The sequence below is a fragment of the Poromitra crassiceps genome, assembly GCF_964638095.1.
Source record: "Poromitra crassiceps genome assembly, chromosome: 6".
In the NCBI taxonomy this organism is placed as follows: domain Eukaryota; kingdom Metazoa; phylum Chordata; class Actinopteri; order Beryciformes; family Melamphaidae; genus Poromitra; species Poromitra crassiceps.
The window spans coordinates 56,374,434-56,399,453 of NC_139627.1; positions in this window are offsets into that span (position 1 = coordinate 56,374,434).

Sequence of the window (25,020 nt, forward strand, 5' to 3'; positions counted from 1 at the left end):
TTTTGATTAAAAAAAATCTACAGAGGTTCTCAAAGTGGGGTCCAGGTACCCCCAGGGGTCCTTGAGGGGCTTCCAGGGGTATACCTAGCAAAAAAAGTAATTCATTTTCAGAAGAATTCCAAAGATAAGTAACACAATGACAGAATGCATGAGTATTTTGGTCATGGGTTTCATACACTTTATATTATAAAACATTGTGACGACCACACATGGGAGGGTAGTCACAAAAGCTAAAAATCATATCAGTTGGGACAAAATATTATCAAATGAGGCTCCGTTGTCTAATTTGTGTCAGTTTAAAGTTTGAGAACCACTGCACTAGACATCAAGTCAAGTGGCTAGGCCATGGATGCACTATCAAGCACATAAGCTATAGACCACTTTGCTTGGTCATTCAAAACCATTCAAAGTCCAACATCCATCCGGTTGTATTTTAATTTGCTCTGGTTTACGACTCAGGCGTGAACAATTCAACAAAGTGAATTTATAAGCTATTGATTTTGATTTCTGGTATTCAAAGAACATTCCAACACAGGTGATTAGAAATGTTTGTCCACTATGTTTTTTAATTCAAAGACTAACCCAAAAATTTGAGAGAACAACATAAATAAAAAGTAAATGCTGCACGGACAAAACAATTACTACAGAAATTAAATAGGCTACAATAAACTTCTCAAATACAATGTATAATTTTTGGGCATTTGTGTTTTTCATCCATAGGCCTATAGAGCTTTGGAAAATCTTGCTAAGTTCATTTTCGAATGCTGTGAAGGTATTGTTGCCTTTGTGTAGCCTAATAAAAACAGAAATCCATTAAATAGTCTCTTTCAAACAAAAGAGAACAGAACTTAGCCCATCGTTTCAAATTAGAGCTATAGTTTCATAATGCTTATGAATGCAGTTTAATGGATGGAGTATCTTGGCCTATCTGCCGACAGCCAGACACCAGCGCCCCTCCAGCGCTGATGTGGTACTTAGAGAGGGCAAATTCTTGGCGGCTTGCCGACGGCCTGCCGCTGCTAGCCCTCCAGCGGCATTCCGCCAGAGTGAAGGTAGCGGCATCCTCCAGTGGGCCGCCGGATGGCCGCTGAAGGAATGCCACCGCCGCCCGGCCGCTCAAAATGCGACAACGGGCCACTAGCGGCAGCGGCAGATTGCTAGCTGGGATAAAGCAATGAACACAAAAACACAGTAGGCTAGAATGAAGACGAAGTGACAGCTCAGCTCGAGTTGAAAGCCACGGAATAGAGTTGAGTTCACACATAAATTCCCCTGATAAAAACCTAGACAGTATGGCCGTTGACGGCCAAAGTTTAACAAAGGCAATGGCGTCGGCAGTAGGGCCTATAGAGAAATGGGGGGGATGGGTGCTATCGTTGTCAAAGGGATCTTTCCAAACCTGGCTGACAAATAAGATCAACTTCTAGATTGTCATCGTAATAGGCATAGCGTATTGACAATTCACATTAAGAGTAAATCTGATTAGCCTACTTACCGAGATCTCTCCAGTTATTAATGTATAGACTTGCAATGCCAGAGTGAAAAGTGTCCTCTATCCGCTGTGATGCTTGTTGAAGTCCAGTTGACCTCAAGGGTTGCCAGGTGTTAAGTGTCCTCGGCTATCGGCTCTAAAAAGATGCGCAGTGTTCCTTGAAGTACAGTTGACGCCCTCAAGGGTTGCCATGTGTTGTATGTAAGGTTATTTAAGTATTGCAGCTTCAAATCAAATCAAAATGTGCTGATATGTAATAACACTTGTATAGGCCTATACTGGTTTCACACATTATTAGTAGATATATTTCTGGGAACTAATTTACTAGCCTATAGGCCTACTTACCAACCTTTATCAACCTTAAAGCATAAAAAACATAGAAAAGGCCCCTAATGGAGTGTTTATTTGCACCCTGTTAAGAATATACACAAAGCAGCTATTCTGCTATTTAGAATTTATTTGGGTCCCTCACAGGATCCAGAAAATAAAAAATAAAATAACAGTTTAGGGGAAAGTCAGTGATTCTGGTGGTTAGAGTATCAACATTTGTTCCCGTTAGGCCCACTCTAATGGAATGAGTAGTGTAATATAATGTGATTATGTACTGGGATCATTATTTTAAAGGGGATATCGAAATAAAATCTTAAATAAAGATGTTATGATAGCCTTTAGTCAAATCAACCAATCGTTGCGTCAGAGTAAAACACAGCACTGCAGTCTTATCACATGCTGATCGTTGTCACAGTATTTATTTTGTTGTGGATATATGTGTATTTTGTGCTGTACAGCACTATTCTCATCCTTAATCTCATCCTCACTTTATGTTTTTAAAAACACCTTCTTGGTTGTGCTTGTGCTGGCATTCAATAATAACACATTAATAACATTTCACAGATTGGTCCATTATTCACCCCCAAGCCTTAAAGTCCTCAAAACAACTCAAAAGTACACTAAACCTTGCTGGGCGTTTATGATATTGCCCTGTCCTACAGATTGTAATTCCTCATTTAAGAGGTGCAACGCGGAGCCTCGTCCACCTGAGAGCCCTGACCAAAACAGACCGCCATCCATCTTGTTTACACACGCTAAAAACTATGACAGTTTGTGATAGTTGGGCGTGTCCTCAAGGCCTGCGCACACCAGCTGGCAGGCGTATTCACAGACATTTTTAACCAGTCTCTCTCCCTCCGGCAAGTTCCCCCCTGCTTCAAAACAGCAACAATCATCCCCATTCCCAAACAGCAGAAAGTGACCAGCCTCAACGACTGGCGCCCAATAGCCCTAACGCCCATAGCCAGCAAATGCTTTGAAAAGCTGGTTATATCACAGATCCACCCCACATTCCCCCCGGACCACGACCCCAGGGCCGCTGGAAGTCATTTTAAGCAGGGGGTGCTGGGAGGAAGGGACTCTCGTATTTAGAGGAATATCTCATTTTAAATTAACATTGGGATACTGTTGTGATGTAATTATTCAGTATTTTCTCCTTTTCTCACTCATTCAGAGCAAAGAGGGAGATATATAGCATGATGATAATGCTCTATATCTCCCTATTTGCTCTGAATACACCAGTTAACATGACACAGACTTAACATGATAGAAATATTATCAGCAAACTTAATGACTAGACTAGTTATTCTGATCTGAATGGCATATATCAATAAACATTGACTCCTCTCTTTGCTGTATAGTGGGAGGTGCATTTTTGAGTAGGCTATTAAAATAGCATGTCAAGTTCACATTTCTTTATTGCCAGATTAAACAATTCGTATTGGTTGTTGGTGTCACGACAGACAGAAGAACCCAACGAGACACGGACACAAGTTGATGCCAAAACTGAGATTGTCTTTTAATAAGGTTTTCAAAAGCCAAAATGTAGGCACGAAGGCCAAAAGTTAACGTCAATGGTGTGCGTAACAACGCAACAGTGGTGTCCTGACGAGGCGTGAGTAAGTAGAGCAACAGGTTCCCATGAGGCACAGGCGGGCAGCAGACAGATGGTTGACAGGCACGTCCAGGCAGACTGGTGGAGAGAGAGAGAGCGAATAAGCAAAAGTCGAAAAACAGAAAAAGCTTCCAAAACAACAAAGAACCGAACTGACCTAAGTTAGTGGCGAGATGGCCGCACACTAACAGACAATACCCGAGCAACGAACAGGAGTCCCAGCCCAGTATATATAGGTGCCTGATTGTGGGCGGAACTGCTTGATTTCTCATGCCTCACACCTGGTCTCTCAGGAACCCAGCCTAATCACACCACACACAGGGCAAACAAGGAACAGATTAAACAGCACTCATGACAGTACCCCTCCCTCTACGGGCGCCTCCAGGCGCCCCCACAGGTCGACCAGGGAACTGTAGACGGAAATCCCGAATGAGTCCAGCGTCACATATGTGGCGTCGAGGAACCCAGCATCGTTCCTCTGGACCATACCCCTCCCAGTCCACCAAGTATTGTAGTCCACGACCCCGACGACGAACATCAAGGAGGCGGCGAACCGTATACACAGGCCCACCATCCAGCATCCTAGGAGGAGGGGGGGGTGGGACGGGTGTGGACAGAGTGCTAGAGGCAACAGGTTTGATCTGTGATACATGAAAAGATGGATGCACACGGAGGGTCCGGGGAAGCTTCAAACGTACCACGGCGGGGTTAATAATCTTCTCGATGACAAAGGGGCCAATGAACTTGGGAGAGAGCTTACGTGACTCAGTTCGCAGGGGCAGATTCGCCGTAGAGAGCCAAACCTTCTGTCCGGTGCGGTATGCCGGGGCCGGGGTGCGACGTCGGTCAGCCTGCTCTCGGTAGCGATTTGACGTTCTCAACAGAGAAGCACGGGCAGTCCTCCAGGTTCTTCGACAGCGGCGAATGTGCGCCTGCACCGACGGGACAGCAATGTCTCCCTCCTGTGCGGGGAACAATGGAGGCTGATAGCCTAAAGAACATTGGAAAGGCAACATACCCGTGGCTGTGCTGACCGCGGAGTTATGAGCATATTCTGCCCATACTAGTTGTGATGCCCAGGTAGAATGTTGTGAAGAGGCCAAACACCGCAAGGTCGTCTCCAATTCCTGGTTCCAACGTTCCACCTGGCCATTGGTCTGGGGATGAAATCCAGAAGACAAACTGACAGTAGCCCCCAGAGCGGTACAAAAAGCCTGCCATACCTTGGATGTGAACTGAGGTCCACGGTCTGAGACTATGTCTGCTGGGATGCCATGTAACCGGAACACATGCCGCACAAGGAGGTCCCCGGTCTCTTTGGCAGAAGGAAGCTTGGGAAGAGCAACACAGTGAGCAGTCTTTGAAAAACGGTCAATGATGGTGAGAATGACTGTATTACCTTCAGATGGTGGAAGACCAGTAACAAAATCCAGTGCTATGTGGGACCAGGGACGCCGGGGTACAGGCAGGGGGCGTAGAAGTCCAGAGCTCGGTCTGTTAGATGATTTGTTCTGTGCGCATACTGGGCAGGCTGCTACGAAACTGCGAGCATCCAACTCCAATGTGGGCCACCAAAAATGACGTCTCAGGATCTCCACGGTGCGATTCTGACCTGGGTGGCTGCTGACACGGGAAGCATGGGACCACTGGAGAACCGTGGAACGCACAGCATCGGGAACAAACAGACGATCCGGAGGACCTGTACCAGGGTCAGGTTGTATGCGTTGAGCCTCCAGGATGGCGGACTCAACTGCCCAAGTCAGTGTAGCTATGACGCAGGAGGAGGGCAAGATGGTCTCTATTGGTGCTTTCTCCTCTTCTGCAGCATACAGGCGGGACAGAGCGTCGGCCTTGGTGTTCTTGGACCCAGGTCGATACGTCAAGGTGAACTGAAACCGGTTAAAAAAAAGTGCCCACCTGGCTTGACGAGAATTTAGACGTCTGGCGGTCTTGAGGTACGCCAAGTTCTTATGGTCCGTCCAGACCACAAATGGTTGTTCTGCGCCCTCCAGCCAGTGCCGCCATTCCTCCAGAGCCATAACCACTGCCAGCAGTTATCGGTTTCCCACATCATAGTTTCTCTCATGTGGTTCTAGTTTGTGAGAAAAAAAAGCACAGGGATGGAGCTTCTGGTCAGTAGCTGACCGCTGTGACAGAACTGCTCCAATACCTACGTCAGAAGCGTCCACCTCCACAACAAACGGACGAGAGTCATCAGGTTGGATCAGGACAGGAGCAGAGGTAAAGCGTGCCTTAAGGTCTCTGAAGGCAGCAGCCGCTTCAGGAGACCACTGGAACGGGGAAGCAGTGGAAGTTAGAGCAGTCAGAGGAGCAGAAAAGTGACTGTAGTTACCTACGAAGCGCCGATAGAAATTGGCGAAGCCCAGAAACCTTTGCAGTTGTTTGCGTGTAGTAGGTTCGGGCCAATCCGCCACAGCACACACTTTAGCAGGATCCATGCGCAGCTCCCCCTCGGCGATGACGAACCCCAGGTACGTGGTGGATGGTACGTGAAACTCACACTTCTCTGCCTTCACGAACAGTTGGTTCTCCAAGAGTCTCTGTAATACCTGGCGGACATGCTGGACATGGTCATGAAGGTTCTTAGAGAAAATCAGAATGTCATCTAAATAAACAAACACAAATTTGTTTAACATGTCCCTCAAAACATCATTAACCATAGCTTGGAACACAGCCGGGGCATTGGTGAGCCCGAAAGGCATTACCAGATACTCAAAATGGCCGCTGGGAGTGTTGAATGCCGTCTTCCACTCATCTCCTTCATGGATACGCACCAGATGGTAGGCGTTGCGTAGATCCAACTTAGTGAAGATAGTAGCCCCATGTAGTGGTTCCCCAGCCGAGCTGATGAGGGGAAGAGGATACCGGTTCTTGATGGTGATATCATTCAACCCCCTGAAGTCAATGCAGGGCCGTAGGCCACCATCCTTCTTAGCTAGAAAGAAAAAACCTGCTCCCACTGGTGACGAAGAAGGACGGATCAACCCAGCCGCTAGTGATGTCTGGATGTATTCCTCCATAGCCACACGTTCAGGACGGGAGAGGTTATACAACCGACTACCAGGCAAAGTAGAGTCAGGCTTAAGTCTTACGGCACAGTCATATGGTCGATGAGGTGGAAGAGAGAGAGCTCGATGCTTGCTGAAAACCTCCCCCAGGTTATGATACACAGCAGGTACTAACGTTAGGTCCGGTGGAGGAGAAGGAGAGGGCAAACAAACAGCATCAGAGACCAAAGCAGATTTTAGACAATTTGCATGACAAAAAGAGCTCCAACTCCTTATAATACCTGCTCCCCAGTCGAGGGTTATGTTTCAATAACCAGGGAAGGCCCAGAAGCAACCGGGTGCCAGAAAGCTCTCCTACCAGAAAACTGATCATCTCCTGATGATTACCAGACAGGTGGAGGGCCACAGGCACAGTCTTCTTAGTTACAGTAAATAACAGTTCTCCATTAACAGCATTCACCTCTGTAGGAGTCTCTACATCAACAAGGGTGAGGTTAAGCAGTTCTACCACAGAAAAATCCATAAAACTTTCACCCGCCCCAGAGTCAATATAAGCAGGAAAAGAATTAATTTTACCTTTCCAAATTATAGAAGTTTGTAGCTGTGGTAGTGGAGAAGAGGAGTGACAAGAGGTCTGGCCCATCTGTAACCTCCCTTTTACAGAGGAGCCTGGTCGTTTCCCGGACGCATTGCACAATCATTTATATAATGCCCTGATCTTCCGCAGTAGAAACAGGAATTATCGCGTCTCCGATTTGCAATGCGCAGCTTTCCCATTTGCATGGGCTCAGACTCGGGCATCTCCGGAAGCTGTCGGGCATCTCCGGAGGTTCTCGGAGCACGAGACGGAAATGAAAAAATAGCCGACTCCCGTGTAGGAGACCGGCGAGGGGAAAAAGTGGAGCGGCCGCTTGATCTCTCCCTCCGACGTTCACGGAGCCTGTTATCCAGACGAATGGACAGAGTAATGAGGGAATTTAAATCATCTGTCCCCTCTCGAGCCGCCAACTCATCTTTCAGGGACTTGTTAAGACCGCATATGAATACCTGTTGGAGTGGCTCGTCATTCCACTCGCTCTCCGCCGCGAGGGAGCGAAATTCAATTGCATATTCTGCCACGCTACGGAACCCCTGGCGAAGCGACATGAGTCGTTTGGAGGCCTCGTTTCCCTTAACGGGATGATCAAAAACGCTCCTCATGCTGTCGGTGAAGGCATTGTAAGAGCGACAATCACAGAGTTGATTCTCCCACACAGGCCGGGCCCAGTCCAGCGCCCTCCCCTTTAGGCTGCCGATAAGGAAGGCTATGCGGGAACGATCCGTAAGATACGCCCTGGGTTGAAGCTCGAACACCAGAGCACACTGGAGGAGAAAGGAGCCACAGGTGCCGAGGTCTCCGCCATAACGCTCCGGCATCGGCGCACGGGTCTCATGGTGATTCCCAGGTAAGCCACTTTCAATTTGCACACCGTTAGTTTCCCAGTTCTCTTGGTCCTGATGGGTAGCCGCACTACTAGGAGCAGGCATTTCACTCCGTAAACGAGTCAAACTCACGTTTAATTCTCTCATACCGTCTAGGACCTCTCTTAGTGCCTGGTCGTGCTGCCCGATCAGTGCCCCCTGGTTGGTAAGAGCTTGGCGAAGTGTCTCCGCATCTGCTGGGTTCATTGTTGTGGCTCGGGTATTCTGTCACGACAGACAGAAGAACCCAACGAGACACGGACACAAGTTGATGCCAAAACTGAGATTGTCTTTTAATAAGGTTTTCAAAAGCCAAAATGTAGGCACGAAGGCCAAAAGTTAACGTCAATGGTGTGCGTAACAACGCAACAGTGGTGTCCTGACGAGGCGTGAGTAAGTAGAGCAACAGGTTCCCATGAGGCACAGGCGGGCAGCAGACAGATGGTTGACAGGCACGTCCAGGCAGACTGGTGGAGAGAGAGAGAGCGAATAAGCAAAAGTCGAAAAACAGAAAAAGCTTCCAAAACAACAAAGAACCGAACTGACCTAAGTTAGTGGCGAGATGGCCGCACACTAACAGACAATACCCGAGCAACGAACAGGAGTCCCAGCCCAGTATATATAGGTGCCTGATTGTGGGCGGAACTGCTTGATTTCTCATGCCTCACACCTGGTCTCTCAGGAACCCAGCCTAATCACACCACACACAGGGCAAACAAGGAACAGATTAAACAGCACTCATGACAGTTGGTTGGTTCAACACAACATGTCTTCTTCTTCTCTAGCCTACAAGCATGTAACTTCCTTGATTGTTATTGTTTATAATTCTATTTAAATAGGCTACATTTTCATTTCCCGAAACATTCTAAAACAAGAAAGGAACATAGTGCACTGCAAAATATTTTTAATTACATTTGTAAAAAAAAAAAAAAAAAAAAAAAAAAAAAATGGGGAAAAAATCTAGGGGGTGCTGCAGCACCTGCAGCACCCCTACTTCCCGCGGCGCTGCACGACCCGCTACAATTCGCATACCACCCCAACAGGAGCACAGCGGATGCAGTAGCACACGTGCTCCACACCGCCCTCTCCCACCTGGAGGGGAAGGACACCTATGTGAGAATGCTGTTCGTGCACTACAGCTCAGCATTCAACACCATAGTACCCTCCAGGCTGGTAAGCAAACTCAAGGATCTGGGACTAAGCAAAGCGATGTGTGACTGGATCCTGGACTTTCTAACAGACCGCCGCCAGGTGGTGAAAGTGGGCAACCTCACCTCCTCCCCACTGACCATCAGCATAGGAGCGCCAGAGGGGTGCGTCTCCAGCCCCTTCTGGTATGACCTCTACACCCACGACTGCGTAGCGACTCAAACTTCGAACACCATCGTGAAGTTTGCAGACGACACAGCGGTCGTGGGGCGGATCTCCAGGAGCGACGAGACAGCCTACAGAAAGGAGGTGGAGGCCCTGGAACAATGGTGCCAGGACAACCACCTCTCTCTGAACATCTCCAAGACAAAGGAGGTCATTGTAGACTACAGAAGGGGGGGGGGGGGGGGGGGGGCGCACGGCGCACCCCCCCCAATCACCATCAACGGCACAGTGGTGGAAACGGTGGACAGCTTCAAGTACCTGGGAGTCAATATCCACCAGGACCTGACATGGGCCAACCACACCGCCACTGTTGTCAAAAAGGCCCAACAGCGACTACACGGACTCAGGCACCTGAAGAAATTCGGGCTAAGGCCAAAAATCCTCAGGGACTTCTACAGAGGCACCATTGAAAGCCTGCTGAGTGGCTGCTTCACCACCTGGTACAGGAACTGCACCACCATGGACCGCAGGGTGCTAAGAAGGGTGAGGCGCGCGGCCCAGCACGTAACAGGATGTGAGCTGCCAGAACTGCAAGATCTGTACAACCAGCAGTGCCTCAGGAGGTCCCTGAAGATCATCAAAGACACAAACCACCCCCACAACAGTCTGTTCTCCCTGCTACTCTCAGGGAGGAGATACAGGGTCCCAAGAGCACGCACAAATCGCTTGAGGGACAGTTTCTTCTCACAGGCCACGAGACTCCTTAACATATACAAATAGTGTAGTAGCCGTACTGTACCGCACTGTAGATGCTACCATTATGTATGACTAATGTTCAATAGTATGTTTAATTAGGTATACGCTATTTGCACCTAACAGAATGTTATTATGTTTAATTATGTTTAAAGTATGTTCATGCCATTTGCACATATGGGCAGTGAATACGCCACTGTCTGTGGCGTGTCTTACTGCTTTATTGCTTGTTGCCTCTTGTTTTTTTATTTATATATCTTTTATTTTTTGCACTATGTTGTAACGGAGCCTACAGCACAAGAATTTCACACGTGATACTTGTACTACGGAGTGACAATAAAAATCTTGAATCTTGAATCTTGAATCTTTACCATAGCAAAAAGGCAACATTTCTGACGAAATGGTTATGGACGAAGATGATTTTAACAGTGTAGGCTACTGGTGGATTCTGATCTATGTGGCCACTTGAGCCCATATGAGGAGGAATTGCGACATCTGGAGGGAGAGGAAGCTGTTGCTGCAGCAGCCAAAGACAGGAGCTGTGGGTCCGAACAGGAGAATGAGTTTACAGTATAGGGTGAAATATATAACGTCGGCAACTTTTGTGTGTTTGCCTACTAACAAGTGTTGGGAGTAATCCACTACGTTTTGTGGTAACGAGTAGTGTTCTAATTACCTTTTCGAATTCAATAACACAATTACAATTATTGAAATGTAAATGGTCTCGTTACTCGTTACTTTTTTTTTTGGATTGAGTTCTTTATTGATAATGAATACACAGTATATACAATATACATATATACATACACAGGCCCACCATTATCAAAAGGATAAAAACGCAATAAAGCTGACAGCTTATTTCCATTGCGGTCCTCATGATGACTGTTATAAAATGTGTACTGTTGTGTGTATGTCTGGATGTGTGTAAGTGTGTGATAGTGTGAGTGCCACAAGCACTTGTCAGAGTCTGAGGGTAATGCGTGGGTGTGCCTGCCACGCAGGGGGGAGAATGATATGGGAAAGTGGGGCACAGTGAATAACCAGTAAAAATAAGCATAAAATAAGATAAAAGACAATTTGTGCTATTAAAAAATAAACCCATCAAATCCTAATAAAAACATACATTAAAAAATAATCAAATAAAATAAATAAAATAAATAAAATAAAATAAGATCTAATAACATATAGGGTCGAGTGAGACACCGGCTCAGTTACTGGCTGGCCGACAACAGGTCGCCCCCCACCTCAGACACCTTGGCTACCATCAAATCCATCCTACATGTACCTATACTGGACAATATTTTATAATATACTATAGCATTACATATCATTACCATACAATATTATATACTATATAATAATATAGATATAATATAATATATAATATAATAATATAATACCACAATATAACACAACACATTAAGTCCAGGTTCTGTTTCTCCTGATCCAGTTCTTGACTTTACCTTTGAAGGAGGGATAGGGGCTGATTGTCTTAATCTCAGCTGGGAGACTGTTCCAGGCTACTGCCGCTGAATAAAGAAAGGAATTTTGGCCGATGCATCTTTTACATTTTACTGGGACCAAATCTGTGGGGCTCCCTCTAGTGCCGTGCCCATGTACGTCACTGACCTTGGTGAAGTAATGTCTAAGATATTTTGGGACAGCATTGTTAACTATCCTGTGGACCATGCCGAGTTTGATTTGTGTTACTCTCTCCTCTACTCTTAGCCACTTGAGGCTGTCGAAGTGAGACTGTAGTAGGTGAGTCCTAGGATTCAATTGTAAAATGAGTCTGACTAATCTATTTTGTGCTGTCTGGAGCCTGTTTTTCAGTGACACTGCGATGCCGGTGTACCAGGAGGAACATGCGTAGTCGTATTGACACTGAACCAGTGCTCCCGCTAGGATTTCCAGAGCGTACCTGTTGACATAGGTGGAAATCCTGGAGAGGAATTTCACTCTCTGGTTAACCTTTTTGGCTACCCTCTGCGCCATGCTCTCTCCTGATAAAGTGTTGTCCAGCACACAGCCCAGATATGTGACCTCCTCCCTAGCTGAGACGTCTACGTCTCAGCTACCTCTACTCTCCGACAGCTTCACAGGATTATTATTTGCGTAAACCAGCGGGTCTGTGAACACAGAGAGGCTCGTGTGTGTGGTGTGGGGAGAAAAAACACATCTAACCCACACTGTTACATCTAATCTAAACTATCATCATAGCCGCGCTGTGAATGAGCTGCCAACCGACCTCGTACTTTTGTACTCTTTTATGCTATTTCCAAGCCTCCGTTTTTAGCCTGTTTTTATATATACGTTGGTTTTAACTGTCCTCTTGGCTATTATAAAAGTTTGTAACGATCGGCAGCCAGGATCGTCTCCTCTTTATTAATTTATGCCAGGCCCCTGTCTGACTGGGTGCTCACTCGGATCTGTTTTTAGCATAGCCACCGGCTAACAATCCCACTGACGTTTTATCTTCATCGCTACCTCCTCCAACCACTACAACAACGTGAGGAGGAATCCATGACCGGATCGACATATGATCACTTGCCGATACCATATCAACGCAGCAGGCCCGGTTATACGGGCCTCTGTCGGTAAGTGATCAATCACTGCCCGGGGCTACTGGCGCATAGCACTATCCAGCTAACGCTACTCCACTGTCCATCACCAAAGACACCTGTACTGGCCGTTGCTTTCTGCTTCTTCTCCCTAGAAACCACTAACAACAACCATCTCCGGATTGACACGATAACCGATCACTTGCCTATACCATCTCAACGCAGCAGGCCCGGTTATACGGGCCTCTGTCGGTAAGTGATCGATCACTGCCTGGCCTCCTGTCTACCTCACAGCAGTATCCCGCTACCTCTATTTACTACCAAAGACACCTGTACTGGTCATTGCTCTCTGTTCCCTCTCCCCAGATACTACAATCAACCATCTCCCGATTATCTCTCACGTACACACACACACACACACACACACACACACACACACTAACAAACCATGCCTTCACTTACCCCTTCACCGTGCTGCCCTGGTTGTCATCACAAAGACGCCAGGATATCCGCTGGAGGAGAGAGTAGCTCTGCTCCACCAGCTCAAAGATGAAGAAATGTTCATGGACTCCTTGGTCAAATCCTGCGTCCCGATCTCGTCTCCACCTACTGCCGAGCTGAACTCCGACTCTTTAATTATTGTGGGTCGCGCTGCTGTTGTTAACATCTCTGCAGCCCTGGCAGACACTGTCCTGGACCCAGACATTGACATTTCCCGGACTGACAAATACGAGTGGCTAGGTAACAAGCCCAAAGTCGTAGCAAACTCCACCCCCGGTCAGAACCAGCTGTGGAAATCAGCCGGCAAGGGCAATCATGGTGGGAAACTCCTTCCTCGGCGTTTCCCACCGGAGAACCGCCCACTGCCCACTTACAACAAGTTTTCCTCTCTAAGTGAAGAAACAACATCTCCTCCATCCACGTCCAGTCCACCTGCTGTCCCCACTGTCCAATCATCCCGACGCATCCCTCTCGTCCATTCTGCTAAATTCGTCTTCACTCCCTGTCCCTCCCCCAGATCGCCGCCTCTGTCCGCTCCTCCAGCACTTGTTCTCTCCAAGCACGTTATCCCACCATCATCATCCAGTAATAATTTGTCAAATACCCTCCTCGCCCCCTCCCGCGTCTCATCCACAAACCCCCCCGCTCATCCTTCTCACTCGCGTCCATCTCTCCTGCCCCGTCTCATACCCCCCACTGTGCTGATAATTGGCGACTCCATAACCCGGAATCTCCGCTTCGTTAACACAGTCACACATTGTTTTCCCGGTGCCACCACGACGGACATCATCAATAGACTCCCAGCAATCATAGTCTCAATGCCGCCAACAATAAAGAAAATAATAGTCCACATTGGGTCCAACGATGTCAATAAGCAACAGTCTGAACTGACGAAAAAACATTTTGTCATTCTTTTCGGCCTGCTCAACAACACTGGAAAATCCATTTTCCTCTCTGGTCCCATTCCAACGTTCCGTCGCGGTGACATGTACTTCAGTCGCCTGCTCGCTCTCCACACCTGGCTTCACTCCGTCTGCATCACTCACGGCATCACTTTCATCCACAATTTCACTCTGTTTTGGGAGCGCTCCTCTTTCTATTCTCCCGACGGCCTTCATCCGAGCATGCTAGGCTCACAAATGCTTGCTGCCAATCTACATCGTGCCCTGGCTGTCAAAGCGTCCGCTACCCCTCGCGCATGACTTTCAGGTACATCTCCCCTATTGGTCACTTCCGGCCAGTTCCAACAAGACACTCCAGTCTATGTAAAACATAGCTTTAGCTCCCCCTCTCGGCCTGGCGGTCCCATTACGCCTCCTGTCCCTATCACTATCTCTGCTACTACATGTATTTTCACTCAAATCCCCATACACATTTCTGCTATCCCCTCCACTGATCGTCTTTCTCGCCATACAGCAAGACCTAGGGGCGTCACTGAGAACAATCTTGCCCACTTTAAACACTCCAATGTTCCTTTCACAATTTCTGGCGGGCTTTGGAACTGCCAGTCAGCTGTCAACAAAACTGATTTTATTTCTGCTTACGCTCTCTCACAATCCCTCCTCTTTCTTGCTCTCACTGAGACATGGATTACACCTGGAAATACTGCGACTCCAGCTGCTCTTTCTTCTGCGTTCTCTTTTTCACACACCCCCAGGGCCTCCGGCCGTGGGGGGGGCACTGCCCTTCTCATTTGCCCAAAATGGACGTATACGGTTACTTCTCTCTCTCATCTTTCTCTATCTTCTGTTGAATCTCACGCTGTCACTGTATCCCTTCCTTTCAAACTTAGTATTATAGTAATTTACCGCCCTCCCGGCCATCTTGGAATTTTCCTGGACGAATTAGATACCCTTCTCTCCATATTTCCAGAAGATGGCACTCCACTGATCCTGCTTGGCGATTTTAATATCCTGCCAGCAACCTTGCAATCTCCCCTCTTTCTCAACTTTTTCGCGTCTTTTGACCTCTCCCTCTCTTTTTCTCCACCCACTCATAAGGCGGGGAACATCCTCGACCTGGTCTTCACCCGTTCCTGCATCACTTCCAACTTTTCAGTTACCCCTCTCCCGGTATCCGATCACCATTTCATAACCTTCTCCCTTCCCATCTCCCTCCCCAAACCCCTCCCATTACCGTCTCATTACATTACCACCCGACGCAATATAAAATCCCTCTCACCCACAGCCCTCTCCTCTGCTGTCCTCTCCCTCCTTCCCTCAGCTGAACTTTTCTCTCTCTTACCCACGGATGAGGCTTCCACTACTCTTCTCTCCTCCCTCTCCTCCGCTCTTGACTCTCTCTGTCCCCTCATCTCAAAACCGGCTCGATCCATTCCCCCTGCACCTTGGTTGTCTGAGGCTCTACGATCCCATCGAACTGAGCTTAGAGCAGCGGAAAGAAAATGGCGGAAATCACAAGACCCCATAGATCTCTCTGCATACCATCTCATCCTGTCCAACTTCACCACTGCTGTCACCTCTGCTAAATCTTCTTTTTTCATTTCCGAAATTCAATCCTCCGCCTCAAACCCCGGTAAACTGTTCTCCACCTTTTCCTCTCTCCTCAACCCTCCCTCCCCTCCCCCTCCTTCCTCCCTCTCTGCTGATGAGTTAATGACCTTCTTCTCCAAAAAGGTTGATGACATCAGTGCTTCTTTCCCCCCTCCAGCCACTAACGGCAATACTCCTAAATATGACTCTCTGTTTCCTGCCACAGGCTTCGCCTCCTTCTCTCCCCTCTCCCCTGAAGACGTCCTTAAACTTGTCAGGTCCAACCGTCCCACCTCCTGCCCCCTGGATCCTATCCCCTCCTCCCTACTCCAAACCATCTCTGCTGACTTATCTCCGTTTTTCACGTCATTTATCAACTCCTCTCTGTCCACCGGTCTCGTTCCTGCCCCTCTCAAAATTGCCAGAGTAAAACCACTTCTTAAGAAACCCTCCCTTGACCATACTGCTGTTCAAAATTACCGACCCGTTTCACTCCTGTCATTTATCTCAAAAACCCTTGAGCGAGCAGTCGCGGAACAACTCTCTCTCTACCTCGCTCAGAATAAACTCCTCGATCCACTACAGTCTGGCTTCAAGGCCTCCCATTCCACTGAGACAGCTCTCCTCTCCGTCACTCATGCCCTACACACTGCCAAATCCTCATCCCTCTCCTCTGTCCTCATCCTGCTCGACCTATCTGCCGCCTTCGACACAGTTAATCACAAAATACTTCTTTCCACTCTCTCAGACCTAGGCATTTCTGGATCCGCTTTGTCTTGGTTCACCTCCTACAGTACCTCTCTAACCGCTCATACCAGATCACATGGCGTGGGGCACTCTCCAGAGCATGCACCCTCAACACTGGAGTACCCCAAGGCTCAGTCCTGGGCCCCTTCCTCTTTCTCCTATATATCAGATCCCTCGGTCATGTCATTTCATCCCACGGCTTCTCCTACCATTGCTATGCTGATGACACTCAACTCTTCCTCTCTTTCCCCCCTTCCGACACCCAAATAGAATCACGGTTAGCCGCCTGCCTCAGAGACATCGTCACCTGGATGACTGCACACCACCTCAAATTGAATCTTGCCAAAACTGAGCTACTGTTCCTCCCTGGAAAGGACTGCCCTGTCACAGACCTCTCCATCCATATTGACAACACTACGGTACTCCCTTCTCCAACAGTTAAGAACCTCGGGGTGTTTCTAGATAATCAGTTATCCTACTCAGCCTTTATCGCAGCGACTGCTCGTGCCTGTAGGCTCTCACTTTATAACATTCGAAAAATCCGTCCATTCCTCACTAAAGAGGCGACTCAACTATTGGTCCAGGCGCTTGTCATCTCGCGTCTAGACTACTGCAACGTTCTGTTGGCCGGGCTACCTGCCTCGGCCATCCGACCCCTTCAGCTTATCCAAAACGCTGCAGCCCGTCTTGTGTTCAACTTACCTAAATTTTCTCATGTCACTCCCCTTTTTTGCGACCTTCACTGGCTTCCCATCCTGGCACGCATCAGGTTCAAGACACTGGTGCTGGCCTACCGGTCAGTTCACCGGTCAGCCCCGCCATATCTGCAATCTTTGGTAAGTTTCCAAACTTTGCATCGCTCCCTCCGCTCCTCTACCTGTCCACCTCGCTTTGCCCCTCCATCACTACATGGGCCCGGAGGTCGCTTGTCCCGATCGCAACTTTTTTCCTCACTGGCTCCTCAGTGGAATGAGCTTCCCCCCTCGATCAGAATGGCCGAATCACTGGCAATTTTTCGTCGCACATGGGCCTTTCTGAATCTTAACCATTTCTTAAACGCTCACATGCTGCTAGCTACGCCCCTGACTATTTTTTACATTATTTGTATCCCCATAATGTGTTACTCTAGTTCATGATAGACCGGGATACTTGACTCTTATTGATTGTATTACATGCTTTTTACTACACTACGTTCTTATATTTATTACTTTCAATTGTTCTGTGTATTTCTTGTGTATTCTGATGAGATGTGATGTTGTAAGTCGCTTTGGACAAAGGCGTCTGCCAAATGCAATAAAGTAAAGTAAAAGTAAATAAAGAATCATTTATTTACATGTATTAATCAGAACATTCACAATAATCACTCAAAATCAGCAGGAGGAGGAGAGTAGGCCTACAGCTGATTTACAGCACTCTCACTCTCTGATGGGGGTGGATGTGGGGGGATGTTGTGGAAAAAGTTTGAGAAACACCTTGAAGTCCTATTTCTTGATCAATTTTTTGATCGATTGTTTTTTAATTCAAAACAATCATGACATTTTCATATATAACATATTTTTCTCCCCTTCCCTCACCTCCCCAATCTCAGTCCCAGTTCCCCACAAAACAGAACAGAGAAAGAAAAACAAAAACAAAAAACAAAAAATAATAAATTATTATTGTTATTTTATCCCTCCACATCTCTAACGTAGTGTCCCTGGCCCCGTTCACCCTGGCTTGAAGTCCTATTTCATATGTAATGGGCTGTATAGCCTATACTGTAAATGAGCTTGCCTTCCTATAATGTGTTCATTTTTGCAGCTCATTCTTCAGGGGGAGGGACTTGTGTGGTTCAACCTTGACGATCCAAGAGGCTGCAGATGCACAAGATGATCTCTGAATCTGTCAGAACCTATTTATCTCGATGGTCAGAACCGCCTCGGCAGGTCAGACCTGCCGCGGCAGGTTGGAAAACAGCGCCCCTGCAGGTCAGTGGCAGTTATTGACCTGCAGCGACAGTTCGGTGATTGCAAATCATGGTTGCTTAGATCATCTTCTGTTTCAGATGTGTAAACATGACTGGAAAGAAATGGTTCGTAAAAGGACTGTTATAGGTGAATATCTCATCTCAGTGTTATTGGTCCATGATTTTGAAATTTGTCTTTGAAATTATGTGAAAACTCTTTTCATCATTACAAAAGAGCAGCAACCCTGCATTGATTAGTGAAGAAATGCTATTGGGATATTGAAACAGATGATAAAAGGTTGGTGTTGCTTGCAATTAATTCTCTTTCCACACTTTCTTCACCTGCATCTTTGCTGGTGACCATAATTTGTTACATTACCCAGACTGCTTTTACACTAAACTTTAGTGACTAAAGTATTGCATCAAACATTTTACTGTAGAAAAAGGTTGCAAAAAGGAAGGCTGAGGAAGGCTTGTGCCAAAACGTCCATTGCTTGACTGCTGCTTTGAAGGTATTAAAAAAAAACCCAAAAGGATTTATTTTGAGTGCTGGTTTTTCTGTCTTTCTGCAAAAACAACAACAAAAAAAAAAACTGGAGATGCTGAGCTACTGATTATCACATCGACCAAGACATCAAGTACTTTATACCAATATAACTATTCTACTGATTATCACATCGACCAAGACATCAAGTACTTTATACCAATATAACTATTCTACTGATTATCACATCAACCAAGACATCAAGTACTTTATACCAATATAACTATTCTACTGATTATCACATCAACCAAGACATCAAGTACTTTATACCAATATAATATTCCAAAAATTACAATAAATGATGGGTGATAGAAATCATAATGCAAGCTTTATCATGACAAATATGTCCCTGCTACATCTGTTGGATCTAATGTTGTATTGCAACAACATTCAAGGGAATTTACATTGTAAAAAGCACATGGCTAATATGTGTGTGTGTGTGTGTGTGTGTGTGTGTGTGTGTGTGTGTGTGTGTCTGCCCCTGCTGCTCAGCCTCCTCCTCTTCCTTTTTTTGTTTTACCAGTTTCAGTGGTGTTTGTGTCACCTGATGAATGTTAGTCCAATATTCAGTCTTTATTTAATTTTTTTTTAGCTCTGTTTCATTTGTGTCCACCAACTCCAGAGGGAAATATGTGTTTCTTTAACTGTTAAATGCTCCACCATGTTCACCAGGTCGTCTCCAACCGTGTCTGTATTCTGTTTGTTCTTGAGCAGGTTGTGTACACTGTGTTACTAAAAGGGAAACCTGCACTTTCTTAGGAAGCTTTATTATTTCAGTTTATTTATAATACATTACACAACTTCTCACATGTAAACATGACATTTAACTGTAATGCAAGTCAATAAAACACTACATGTGTAATTCACACAGCTGCTGCTGACACAGTTCAGACTTGAAGGGTCAAAATAAGCTCACGTGAGTGAACACAAACAGTGGCAGCTGCCACTGTGCCACTGCCATAGAGTAGTATTTGGGTGTAGTACACCTGTAAAACACAAGTTATAGACATAAAGTAGTATTTGGATGTAATACACCTTTAAAACTATAAGTACTATAGTATTTAGGTGTAATAGACCTTTAAAACTATAAATACTATAGTAGTTGGGTGTAATACACAATTAAAACTAAGTACTATAGTATTTGGGTGGAATACACCTTTAAAACTATAAGTACTATAGTATTTTGGTGTAATAGTCCTTTAAAACTATAAGTAATATAGTATTTGGGTCGAATACACCTGTAAAAGACAGAAAGTAGTACTATTTGTGTGTAATACTCATAAGTAATAGACAGGAAGTAGTATTTGGGTTGGAATGCACCAAGGGGCAAACCCGCCCCCTTTCTCCTGAAGACGCGGAAGTCTCTATTTAAGGTGTATTTCCTCAAATGGCCACTTGAGGCAGGCCTCAGTAGTCCCGTTATTCCTGTTTAAATGCCCCACTTCTAACTGTAATTAAACATATTACAGCCCGGTCCTTAACACGGTTTTGGTCTATATAGCTGATTTCACCTTTTCATAACATGTGTGGGGGGGTGATATATTTGGGAACTCGCCCGTTTACATTTGATAAGGGTTTAAAGTTATGTATAATTGAAGGTGTCTACGAGTGAGTGAGCGCTGCTCTGCTGGAGAAGAGCCTGGTGACGCGAGGTTAGCTCTGCTGCCGAGCCCAGCCTGTTTGCTGCACGGCCATCACGGTCCACGGGCACCACAGAGCTGCACCGCAAGTTATCTGGACTGCTGACCCGAACCACCAGCCGTTGATAATTACAGTACGGGTCCGAGGGATTTGAAACAAAGCGTTCTGGGCACAGGTCGTGACATCCATCTGTACCAGATGGCCGATGTCTATTTGGAGATTTTTAAGGAAGGGTAGGCTACTGTGGCTAACAATAGGCTAATTGTCTGACCTGGTGGTCGCGTTTGTGGTGTTGCTGTCTTTTTGTCAATATTATACAGTAAATATGTTTTCTTGCGATGCAGTTGGTTGTATTAACCGTACCTCAAAGAAAGGTGGTTTCCACTTTTTTCGGTGAGTGAATGAAGTCGGTGGTCACTGCTAACGTTGTACCATGGACTGTATACATTCTGTGCTAATAATGCTAGCATGCTAACATCCTTTTCACACACACACTGAATATACCGAAATGCTAGATTTGATCATGGACTTAACGCTAATGTTAATCAAAAACGGCCGCACTCATAACGGTAAGGTGTGTTTGACCTAATTGAAATATTAACGTTAATGCCCTCACATTTCAGCGTGGTTACAGATAAACCTATTTAACGCTAGCTAGCTAGCTACAGTAGATTTTTGGAGGCGTTAATGTGAATGTCATGACCTAGTGAGCGTAGTATTATACTGTATATTATACATAATCCAGATGTAACCTAGCTATAGCTAAACGTTAAGAGGTTAGCGTGAATGCGACTGAGACCTGACATTACTGGCTTGATATCATATTCCAGATGCAACCTAGCTAGATAAGCTCCACACTGCTGTAGTACGATCAAATGTATCAAGCCTTGATATCATATTCCAGATCCAACCTAGCTAGCTAGATGTTAAGAGGTAGGAATATACCGAAATGCTAGACTTGATCGTGGACTTAATGTTAATCAAAAACGGCCACACTCATACCGTTAAGGTGTGTTTGACCTAGCTAGAAATATTAACGTTAATGCACTCACATTTCAGCGTGGTTACAGATGTAGCTGATGCTAGCTAGCTACAGTAGATTTTTGGAGGCTATAGCGTTAACGTGAATGTCATGACCTAGTGAGCGTAGTGTTATACTGTATATTATACATAATCCAGATCATATTCCAGATGCAACGTAGCTAGATGTTAAGCTCCACACTGCTGTATGAGTACAATCATGTATGTAATTAATAATGTATCAAGCCTTGATATCATATTCCAACGTGAATTCAGCTGAGGGGTTCGCTCCAGAACGAGACTGTTGCATTCAATATTTGTACACGTTACTGTGCAGTAGTTAGTGCAGGCTAGTTAATTGTTGGAAGTAAGGTTTTTGAATTCTAAAAGGCTCACAGCACGTTGTTTCTGACTTGGATTGATTAATCAAAATTTTCAAAATCTTTACTACTGTACTGTCCATTAATAGTGACATCAGGTGACAAGCTGAAATGTCAATTCTTATAGCAAATCTAGGTAAATTTCAGACTTTAACGTAGTGTCCTGTCTTGTCTGAAGTGAATACAAGTGACCTATATTTTTCAATCCTGTCTTTGAATAAAAGTTGTACATTGTGTTATACTTGAAAACCATGTCTCTGCTCCCTTATTTGTGTTCACAATTACAACAAATCTGTATGGTTTATCTGTTGGCATTAAACCGTGGTATTTCCTTGGGTGATATTCCATATTTGTCATTAAACCTAGCTGTTCACATCTGCATTTTCTACAAATTGGGCTAAATTTGGAATGATAAATCAAAGCCACGTGAGATATCACAAGTACTTTTATTAAAACACAAAACAAAATAAAATACAAAGAGAGGTTTCCTTCTCTAACTATTGGTGCGTTCACAAAATATTTACACAATGAGATTTTTTTTAATAAATAATCAATAACGTTGATAATGATGATGACATCTGCAGCTGCTGGACGAGAGACAGAAGACCAGTCCACTTGAAGGAGATCCACAAGACCTTGCAGCACGCCACAATGCCACACTCACCCAAGATAAACGCTGCTGTAGGGGTAAAAAAAAAACTACAATGTATGCTTCAGGGAATGACGTGAAAAAGTGACATAATGGGGTGGTTATACATTGATTCACAATCACGTTAATATTGTTTCACTAGCTAATATCTGTCCATAATTCTGCAATTGCCCACTGCTTTGTACATTATAATAGCGATAATATCAATATCAGATCAATCTTTGGTTAAACTTTTATTGTAGTTTCGTGTTAATTTACCCTACAGTACCTCAACGTAACGTGAATGTGGAACGACGACTCTTCACCTCATGCGCGTAGCCACGGGTGCGCTAGGGTGTGCAAATGCCACCCAGACAGGCCGTTGGCGCACCCAAAAAAATGGGGTAAAAAAAGTGTTTTGTTTTGTCTGCAAAACACATGTCAACGCTGTCATGCACTGTGTCCAACTGTCGCTGACCTATGTGCCCTGGAGCATCATGGGAAACTAGTTAAGCTGTCGTCCACGTAAAGTAAACAAATGCACGCACGCACAGCAGCAGCAGCAGCAGCCAAATCAAGAAGACATGAAACAAAGCTCGCTTTTAAGCTTTTTCGGGAAAGGCAAGAAACGACGAGGAAGAAGATGACTCGTTGTCACCCTCCCCCTCAACAAGTGCGGATTGTAGTGCGCCCGTTCCCACACCTGTATTGGTGGTGTACAGTGGAGAACAGACAGACGATGATGAAGAAGATGATGCAGCCGAAACAATGACGTTAACAGCGGGGAACGCAGCCAACAACACACCGGAGGTTTGTGCAGAGCCAGAGGACACTGACGCTACAGATCTCTCTGCAGTAGACGAACCTGCATGCCAACCAAATTTGCGTTCTTTCCCGACTAGAACACTCATTGGAAAAAGTAGGTGAGACTTTTTTGAGATAGCCTACTAAACAAAGTGGTTTTACATGTTGCCAAAAAATACAATTTAATTGACTGCTTCTACCTGCTAATAATGAGTGCGAAAAGGAGCAAACAACACACAAATATTCCTCTAAATCTGGTTTGAAAAGACCCCAAATAAATTGGGCGGCGGCCTTGCGGCCGCCACCAAGTGGTCCGCCCCCTGGCACACCCTGGCTTTCTGTGGCACACCCAATGAGCCGAGTCTGGCTACGCTACTGCTTCACCTCTCACGGGCCCGACCGGAGCAAGGAGAACAGAAGTGGATGTAGCCTGTTAGCTAGCTTGCTAGCAGTCTGACCTATAAGTAATATAGTATTTATTGGTGTAATACACCTTTAAAACTATAAGTAAGCAACTGCTGCCAGTAGTTGAAACTGGCAGCGGGAAACAGCTCCCCTACAGGTACTGGCAGCAACTCCTGCCAGCAACTGCTGCCAGTAGTTGAAACTGTCAGGGGGAAACAGCTCCCCGACAGGTACTGGCAGCAACTCCTGCCAGCAACTGCTGCCAGTAGTTGAAACTGGCAGGGGGAAACAGCTCCCCTACAGGTCCTGGCATCAACTCCTGCCAGCAACTGCTGCCAGTAGTTGAAACTGGCAGGGGGAAACAGCACCCCTACAGGTACTGGCAGCAACTCTCTCAAGGCTGACATGGTGAGAGTGTGAGCAGGAAGGCTGACATGGTGACATGGTGAGAGTGTGAGCAGGAAGGCTGACATGGTGACATGGTGAGAGCGTGAGCAGGAAGGCTGACATGGTGACATGGTGAGAGTGTGAGCAGGAAGGCTGACATGGTGACATGGTGAGAGTGTGAGCAGGAAGGCTGACATGGTGACATGGTGAGAGTGTGAGCAGGAAGGCTGACATGGTGACATGGTGAGAGTGTGAGCAGGAAGGCTGCCCTGCGATGAACAGTTGGAGGCCCCCCTACGGTACTTATATGATGGCCATCCCCAGGCTCATTTATGTCTCAAACTGTTGCAGCCATTTTTTAGTTGATGCCAGTTTATTACACAGAGTTGGTGCAAGATTGATAAAAAAAAAGGTCAAGAATCCCTCCAAATACACCAAGACATTGAGGAACACCATAGAAGAATTAATGCTGTGATTTTTTGTATCAATAACTTTTGACATTTGGAGATTTTTGTAAGAATTGCATTTTTCGGCAATTGGGTAGCGAGCATCATATCCAATTCATGCAATTCCAAGACTGTTTAGGGGAAGTGGGCATGTCTGTAAAGTGGGAACTCGTAGGTAACCATAACCATTCTCACTCAGATGTCTTGAGAAGAGAACCCTTTGAAAATGGCCATGCCCTTGCCAACATTTTACCTAGATTTGGAGCGTAATTTAGCCACCTAGCTTCCCGACAAGCTAGCATGACATGCTTAATAGCGATAGCCCACAACAGCCTGCGAAACAAGCTAGCATGACATGCTTAATAGCGATAGCTCACTACAGCCTGACAAGCTAGCATGACATGCTTAATAGTGATAGCCCACTACAGCCTGCGAAACAAGCTAGCATGACATGCTTAATAGCGATAGCTCACTACAGCCTGACAAGCTAGCATGACATGCTTAATAGCGATAGCCCACTACAGC